The sequence below is a fragment of the Euprymna scolopes genome, chromosome 18 (genome assembly GCF_053919585.1).
Source record: "Euprymna scolopes isolate OS-2025 chromosome 18, ASM5391958v1, whole genome shotgun sequence".
In the NCBI taxonomy this organism is placed as follows: Eukaryota; Metazoa; Mollusca; class Cephalopoda; order Sepiida; family Sepiolidae; genus Euprymna; species Euprymna scolopes.
Window position 1 is genome coordinate 110028119 of NC_136499.1, and position 10000 is coordinate 110038118.

Here is a 10000-nt window from a genome sequence, read left to right on the forward strand (position 1 = left end):
GTTTTTATATTAAATACGCATTGAGCTTTTAAACAAAAAAGGATTGGTATAAACAAACAGTGAAATATAATTAGAAAAACATATTTTACTGAACAGTATATAAATATATATATATATATATATATATATGTGTGTGTGTGTGTGTGTGTGCGAGTGTGTGTGTGTGTGCGTATGTGACAATTTTTGTACATATATACGTATGAATATTAAATGATACGTAAGTGAATTATCTACATGCCTATATTTATCAGAATGTGTTCCTGATAGAAAACAAGGATAGAGATATTCCGTAAAAAATTAAAGTGTATTTGTATGTAAAATTTTCCGGAGAAGTCAATGAAAACAGTCTCAAATTTACACGGCTTTCTGCTATGGCCGCCATGAGGAGACTACCCTTCTCTAAACATCAAGTATATACATTCGATTTAATGAAATTTAGATCGTTTATATAAGACATTGATTCAGATAGTTTTCCGATATTTTAATTCCTCCCACCCAAATCAGAGAGCAAAACGAGAAAGAGGGAGTTTTATAACAGAAAGACATGTGATAAGTACGATAATTAAGACATTGCGTTCCTTATTAAATCCCGAGCAACGTCGGGTTATCCTGCTTGTATATGCAAATTAAAATATATCATAATTTAAGATTCAAATGAAAAAGGTGCGTTTTTGTGTAGAGGTAGATCGGAAAACAATTCATTTTTATGAATCTATTTATAAAAACAATGTTTGTTTTAATGTTAATATATTTATGTATTAATGTTAATATAGTTATGTTTTAATGTTAATAGAGGTTGGTTTTAATGTTAATATAGTTATGTTTTAATGTTAATATAGTTATGTTTTTATGTTAATATAGTTATGTTTTAATGTTAATATAATTATGTTTTAGTGTTAATATAGTTATGTTTTTATGTTAATATAGTTATGTTTTAATGTTAATATAGTTATGTTTTTATGTTAATATGGTTATGTTTTGATGTTAATATAGTTTTGTTTTTAAGTTAATATAGTTTTGTTTAAATGTTAATATAGATATGTTTTGATGGTAATATAGTTTTGTTTTCATGTTAATATAGTTTTGTTTTGATGTTAATATAGTTATGCTTTAATGTTAATATAATATTGTTTTAATGTTAATGTAGTTATGTCTTAATGTTAATAGAGTTATGTTTTGATATTGATATAGTAATGTTTTAATGTTAATACAGTTTTGATTTGATGTTAATATAGTTATGTTATTATGTTTATATAGTTCTGTGTTGATGTTTATATAGTTTTGATGTTAATACAAATATATTTTTATGTTAATATAGTTGTTTTATGTTGATATAGTAATGTTTTATGTTAATATAGTTATGTGTTAATAGAAATCTAGTTTTGTTTAAATGTTAATATGGTAATATTTTTATATTAATATAGTTATGTGTTAATGTTAATATCGAAATGTTTTAATGGTAATATAGTTATGTCTTGATGTATATATAGTCATGTGTTAATGTTAATATAGTTTTGTATTAATGTTAATATAGTTTTGTATTAATGTAAATATATTTATGTTTAAATGTTAATATACTTTTGTTTTAATGTTAATATACTTTTGTATTAATGTTAATATACTTTTGTTTTAATGTTAATATAGTATAGTTTTAATGTTAATATAGTTTTGTTTTAATGTTGATATAGTTTTGTTTTAATGTAAATATACTTTTGTATTAATGTAAATATATTTATGTTTAAATGTTAATATACTTTTGTTTTAATGTTAATATACTTTTGTATTAATGTTAATATACTTTTGTTTTAATGTTAATATAGTATAGTTTTAATGTTAATATAGTTTTGTTTTAATGTTGATATAGTTTTGTTTTAATGTAAATATACTTTTGTTTTAATGTTAATATAGTTTAATATCAATGTTAATATAGTTTTGTTTTAATGTTAATATAGTTTAATATCAATGTTAATATAGTTTTGTTTTAATGTTAATATAGTTTTGTTTTAATGTTAATATAGTTTTGTTTTAATGTTAATATAGTTATGTATTAATGTAAATATACTTTTGTATTAATGTTAATATAGTTATATATTAATGTTAATATTGTTATGTGTTAATGTAAATATAGTTTTGTTTTAATGTTTATATACTTTTGTTTTAATGTTAACATAGTTATCTGTTAATGTAAATATAGTTATGTATTAATGTTTATACAGTAATGTTTTAATGTAAATATAGTTATGTGTTAATGTGTATATAGTTATGTTTTATGTTAATATAGTTATGTGTTAATGTTTATATAGTAATGTTTTAATGTTAATATAGTTATGTTTTAATGTTAATATAGTTATGTTTTAATGTTAATATAGTTATGTTTTAATGTTAATATAGTCTTGTTTTCATGTTAATATAGTCTTGTTTTAATCTTAATATAGTTATGTTTTAATGTTAATATAGTTTTGTTTTAATGTTAATATAGTTATGTTTTAATGTTAATATAGTTTTGTTTTAATGTTAATATAGTTATGTTTTAATGTTAATATAGTTATGTTTTAATGTTAATATAGTCTTGTTTTAATGTTAATATAGTCTTGTTTTAATGTTAATATAGTTATGTTTTAATGTTAATATAGTTATGTTTTAATGTTAATATAGTTATGTTTTAATGTTAATATAGTTTTGTTTTAATGTTAATATAGTTTCGTTTTAATGTTAATATAGTTATGTTTTAATGTTAATATAGTTATGTTTTAATCTTAATATAGTTTTGTTTTAATGTTAATATAGTTTTGTTTAAATGCTAATCTAGCTATGTTTATATCTTAATATAGTTATGTTTTAATCTTAATATAGTTTTGTTTTAATGTTAATATAGTTATGTTTTAATGTTAATATAGTTATGTTTTAATCTTAATATAGTTATGTTTTAATCTTAATATAGTTTTGTTTTAATGTTAATATAGTTTTGTTTAAATGCTAATCTAGCTATGTTTTAATCTTAATATAGTTATGTTTAAATGTTAATATAGTTTTGTTTTAATGTTTATATAGTCTTGTTTAAATGTTGATCTAGTTATGTTTTAATCTTAATATAGTTACGTTTTAATGTTAATATAGTTTGGTTTAAATGTTAATATAGTCTTGTTTTAATGTTAATATAGTTTTGTTTAAATTTTAATCTTGTTTTGTCTTAATGTTAATATAGTCTTGTTTTAATATTAATATAGTTTTGTTTAAATATTAATATAGCTTTGTTTAAATGTTAATCTAGTCTTGTTTTAATGTTAATATAGTTTTGTGGTAATGTTAATCTTGTTTTGTCTTAATGTTAATCTAGTCTTGTTTTAATATTAATATAGTTTTGTTTAAATTTTAATCTGGTCTTGTTTTAATGTTAATATAGTTTTGTTTTAATGTTAATCTTGTTTTGTTTTAATGTTAATATAGTTATGTTTTAATCTTAATATAGTTTTGTTTTAATGTTAATATAGTTTTGTTTAAATGCTAATCTAGCTATGTTTATATCTTAATATAGTTATGTTTTAATCTTAATATAGTTTTGTTTTAATGTTAATATAGTTATGTTTTAATGTTAATATAGTTATGTTTTAATCTTAATATAGTTATGTTTTAATCTTAATATAGTTTTGTTTTAATGTTAATATAGTTTTGTTTAAATGCTAATCTAGCTATGTTTTAATCTTAATATAGTTATGTTTTAATGTTAATATAGTTTTGTTTTAATGTTTATATAGTCTTGTTTAAATGTTGATCTAGTTATGTTTTAATCTTAATATAGTTACGTTTTAATGTTAATATAGTTTGGTTTAAATGTTAATATAGTCTTGTTTTAATGTTAATATAGTTTTGTTTAAATTTTAATCTTGTTTTGTCTTAATGTTAATATAGTCTTGTTTTAATATTAATATAGTTTTGTTTAAATATTAATATAGCTTTGTTTAAATGTTAATCTAGTCTTGTTTTAATGTTAATATAGTTTTGTGGTAATGTTAATCTTGTTTTGTCTTAATGTTAATCTAGTCTTGTTTTAATATTAATATAGTTTTGTTTAAATGTTAATCTGGTCTTGTTTTAATGTTAATATAGTTTTGTTTTAATGTTAATCTTGTTTTGTTTTAATGTTAATATAGTTTTGTTTAAATATTAATATAGTTTTGTTTAAATGTTAATCTAGTCTTGTTTTAATGTTAATATAGTTTTGTTTAAATGTTAATCTTGTTTCGTTTTAATGTTAATATAATTATGTTTTAATGTTAATATAGTTATGTTTTAATGTTAATATAGTTGTGTCTTAATGTTAATATAGCCATGTGTTATTGTAAATATAGTTTTGTTTTAATGTTAATATAGTTATGTTTTAATGTTAATATAGTTATGTTTTAATGTTAATATAGTTATGTGTTAATGTTAATATAGTTTTGTTGTAATGTTAATATAGTTATGTTTTAATGTTAATATAGTTATGTGTTAATGTTAATCTAGTTATGTTTTATTGTTAATATAGTTATGTTTTAATGTTAATATAGTTATGTGTTAATGTTAATATGGTTATGTTTTAATATTAATATAGTTGTGTTTTAATGTTAATATAGTTATGTTTTAATTTTAATATATTTGTGTTTTAATGTTAATATAGTTATGTTTTAATTTTAATATAGTTATGTGTTAATGTTTATATAGTTATGTTTTAATCTTAATATAGTTTTCTGTTAATATTAATATAGTTTTGTGTGAATTTTGATATAGTTATGTGTTAATGTTAATATATTTTTGTTGTAATGTTAATATAGTTTTGTTTTTATGTTTATATAGTTATGTGTTAATGTTAATATACTTATGTATTGATATTAATATAGTTTTGTATTAATGTTAATATAGTTATGTTTTAATATTAGTATAGTTATCTATTAATGTTAATATAGTTATATTTTAATGTTAATATAGTTAGGATATGTGGAAAAAACATTTTCCGCATCTAGAATGCGTACATATGTGTTATTATGTATAGATTTCTGTTGTCTCATTTCGGAACTGTTTGATGAACAACTGTTTCTGGGAGAAATAGAGAAAAAGGAGCGAGAGAGAGAGAGAGAGAAAGAAAGAGCGAGAAAGAGGGTAGATGAACACATGATGAAAAGTTACATAAATATGTGTTAAGTTATCACAAGAGAAATAGATTAGTAATAAACTAATCCATTCTCAGAAGGGCCCTGTCGGTGAGGCATTAGAATACGCCGACTGCTCCCCCCCCCTGCAGAGGGTAAAAGTCCCTCAATGGGAGTCCTGGATATGACCTTAAACTATATCCAGTGGTGAGGCCCCAGCTTGTGGGCTTTGAGGAGTGTGGAGCCACCCTTTAATTACATTGCTCCCAGGTCCGGAGTGGTAGTACCTGTTAGGATCCCAACTATGGGTTAAATAGAAACCGACGTGAAAACAACAAATATATTCTATTAAAAAAATTTTCTTCAAAATCTTTGGATTCGGCATTAAATAACCCGAAAATATGCCCTAAAACTAAAACAACCAACCAACCAACCATTCTCAGAGAGAAGATAAAGCCCGATAGTGCGAATATCCTAGAACTGCACGTCACCATATCCCAGTCCCACAACAACAAAGCCACCGTACAATTGATGAATTTAACTTTTTTTTTTTTTTACTTGGGAATCACCACTTATCAAGGCCCGAAGTCCACTTGAGTATAAGGGTTAATGAATTTAAGGTGGTAGTGTAGTAATCATTAATGGTGTAAATTGGGTAGACTTTAATTATTTATGGGGACGGATTAACAAGAACTTGTTTACATTGGACTTGAAGGCTTCTATGTTGTATTCAACTGGAAAGCAGGCCAGCGGAACAATGTTTCAACAGACGGGCAGTTCTGGGAAAGTAGCTTTGTTTATGGAATCTGTATTTAGATTTAGGCATAGATAGAGCGTTGGAGAAATTGTATATAGTGGTTGTAGCTAGTTAAGTGTTTTTCGTAAAAGTTTGGCATGGTGGACGATAGATTGGAATTCAGTCGAGCACTTGCCATGAAAATAACGATAGTGCAGAGATGGGCTCGCAAGGTCTCTTTTGTGGGAAAGAGGTTGCAGAGAAGAAATAAGGGCATCACCTGCTGGCCATAAGTATATGTTTGCGTATGCATTATTCACTCCTAAAAAGACCAAAGCGATCATTATGAAACACAGAATTAAGGCAGCTAGGTGTAAGGAGTCGAAATGTGGCTTATATTTAGTTTGAGATCTAGGCAAAGGAGCTTAAAGGGGGCGAATTATACACATCGTATTCTGAGCTTGTATTTTTGTGCGTGGGTTTCGAATAACACATTTTCTTACAGTACAAAACCACGTGTCCAATTAGCATTTTTAGATGAGAATAAAGAACAAGCATTGCTTCAACTCTTAGTTTGGGGTATGGTGGTTGCACTTGCAGGCGTAGGTTTTGTATAATAAGAATCGCTTTGAAAGCACCGCAAATGTACACACACACACACACACACACACATACATATATTTGAGGTTGTTGTTTTCCGGAGGTTAACGAGCTTAATACAAGTGGGGCTCAATACGGAAGTAGAGTAACGTATAATCTTTATTTGTTTTTAAATAAGCAGTAATATGTTGCTACACATTCATGAGCATGTTTCGGTCAACTAGTTACCAGTAACTAGAGACCTTTTCAGGCGATACAGCTTATAGGAAAGCAAAGATTACATATTACCGCTTATGTAAAAACAAATAAAGAGATGAATAAGAAATGAATTCGTTTCGATGATTTCAGGTAGTTATTTATTTTGATGAATTGTATGGATGATTATAACTGAATTCATTTTTTTCTGTGAATAGGGTGTTCAACATCACAATAATAGAACTACATAATAATAATAATAATAATAATAATAATAATAATAATAATAATAGCTATTATGTAAAAACACAATCTGCATAGTTATAATAGGTTATACTATAGGTTTAGCTTTGTTTAAATATATGAATTCACTTCACTAAGAAATATAATTAATAAACACGTATGAAAACACACACACACACACACACACACACACACACACACACACACACACACACACATATATATATATAGATAGATAGATAGATAGATAGATAGATAGATGTTATTTGTTTTTGTTTTTGCGGTACGTTTTTGAATGAATTAAATTAGTGCATTTTTACTTAAATGCGAGTTGGGAATAATTTTCCCTCTAACCAATTTGGTACCCCCACATGGGGAGCAGTATATATATATTGTTTTTAAAACATAATTATCCACTGACACGTGTTTCATCGTTTACGATTCATCAGAGTGGCTGAGTCTTGCGAGATTTGAAATCGAGACCCCAGGGTAATGAGCCTGACCTCTTTATCCGCGCTATATAAATATATATATATATATATATATATATATATATATATATATATATATATATATATATATATATATATATATATTGCGTAAAACGATTTATAATTGGGAATTAAAAATCAGTTTCAAAATCAACTCGTTTGTTTGTTTTTCCTTTTGAAATTGATTTTATTCTTTTGAAACTGATTTTTTTTATTCACAATTATAAATCGTTTTACGCAATATTAATAGTGCCCCCTTGGTTGAGCTGGTTTCCCTCCCCCACATTAAAAAACGGCCTTGCCTAATTTGCTCAGTGGGGAAGCAAATAAATACAAGCTCTATTATATCTATACCTATTGAGCTTACTATACATCTACAATACAATGGGCACTGTTTTCTTTTAATAGGATTACTACTACATTTACTAATACATTAAAATAAACTCTGCTCTTTAGACTCCAGGTCTAATTCCTCCTAATAAAATATTATATATGTGCGTGTGTGTATGTGTGTGTGTGTGTGTGCGTGTGCGTGTGCGTGTGTGTGTGTGTGCGTGCGTGTGTTTGTGTGGAAAATAATGCCTCCTATTTTCTATTCAGCCCTATTTAATTAGAGATAATTGTTATGATAACTACACTTGGGCATTTATAATCTGAATGTTTCATCTCTCTGTTACACATATTGACGGTGTGAGACTCTAAGTAAGAGACCCTTCTCATGGACGTGCGTCAAAATGAGGATGCGTCATTGAATTCCTGGAAAAAGTGCATTCGGACTGGTGATGACTGCGTGTGTGTGGGGGTGAGTGTGTATGCTATCGAAATCAAGGATTCACAGTCGGAACAGAGCCGAGTCAAGAGAGCAATCCTTGGGAACAGAAATAGATCAGCATTGTTCCAGAGTGGGCTTTATAGCAATAAACACGTTCACAAAATCACACATGCACGCGTGCGCGTGCGCACACACACATACATATACATATACATATACACAGGCATATACATAAATGTGTGACAAGATCAAAGTGTAGTATCTGTTCCGGCAGATACTGCAAGCTATGACTAGCTATGACTAGCAAAGACCAGATGTGGGGGCAACCCCACATGCCTGACCTTTAACCAGCTCCCATTTCCCACCTCTCGGGAGATGGTCCCCTTTTTCCCTTCCCCTTCCCTTCACTCCTCACATTAAAAATCGGCCTTGTGCCTAATTTGCTCGGTGGGGGAGCAAATAAATACAATCTGTTCCGGCAGATGCTGCACTTAAGATAATTTGTACCAGTCAATGGAGGGGAAACCCTCTATACTGGGACAATTATTATTTTTGGTACCCAAAGTGCCCCCTTTTTGCCTACTTTTAGGGGAGCTGGTTTTTACCTCACATTAAAAACGGCCTTGTGCCTAATTTGCTCAGTGGGGGAGCAAATAAACACCATCTGTTCCGGCAGATGCTGCACTTAAGATAATTTGTACCAGTCAATGGAGGGGAGACCCTCTATACTGGGACAATTATTATTTTTGGTAACCAGAGTGACCCCTTTTAGGGGAGCTGGTTTTTACCTCACATTAAAAACGGCCTTGTGCCTAATTTGCTCAGTGGGGGAGCAAATAAATACCATCTGTTCTTCAGATGCTGCACTTCTATTTCTTGTTCTCTTTCGGTGGAGGAGAAATCCTTCACGACTGAGACAATTTTCATTTTTGTACCTTTTCTCCACGTTAAAAAACGACCCTGGTGTCTAACTCTGTCCTGTGGGGAGGCATAGTAAATAGGTACATAATATATATTATGTATATATAGTTATTCTTTGATACCTCTTTCGACGTATCACAGCTCCTCGCTGTGGCGAAACAACGTGGATAGCACTGAAATTTAGGTATTTATTTGCTTCCATGCAAAAGTAAACGTGACACACGGTCGTGTTTAATGTGTGTGTAGCGTGGGTGGGAGGTATTTCCCCTAAGGGCAAAAAGTATGAACTCTGGCAGTATCCAAAATAAAAATAAAAAAGTAGTAATTGTCATAATACAGAGGGTTTTCCCTCCATTAACCATGGACCAATCAACTTAATTGTAGCATCACAACAGATACTACACTTTGATCTTGGCCCTCCAAAATGCACTTATATTTGACTGTGGAAACATAACGAATCATGGTAAACATCACAAATTATATATATATATATATATATATATATATATATATATATAGATAGATAGATAGATTAATAGATAAAAATATATATATATATTATATATACATGCATGTATATGCATATAAATACATGTATGCACACATATATTTATATATTTACATATATATATATTATATATTTACATACATATATATGCATATAAATACACACATATATATACATATATTTATATATACATATATATATATATCCATATATATATATTCATATATATATGGATATATATATATATATGTATATATAAATATATATACATACATATATATATACATATATATAGTAGGTTATGAATATATATATATGCAATTAAGCTAGACAGAATATTCCGCGTTTCATTCTCGTGAGAGTTCGTCAGGTATTCTGTGTAGCTTAATTGCCATATATATTTTCATA

The 10000-nt window shown here is 27.0% G+C and overlaps 1 protein-coding gene across 2 annotated transcripts in view; it reads right to left on the reverse strand.

Moving 5' to 3' along the window:
* Positions 1–10000, reverse strand: part of LOC145297758 (uncharacterized) — an 859574-nt gene that overhangs the window by 717814 nt on the left and 131760 nt on the right. The gene's annotated exons all lie outside the window — the stretch shown is intronic.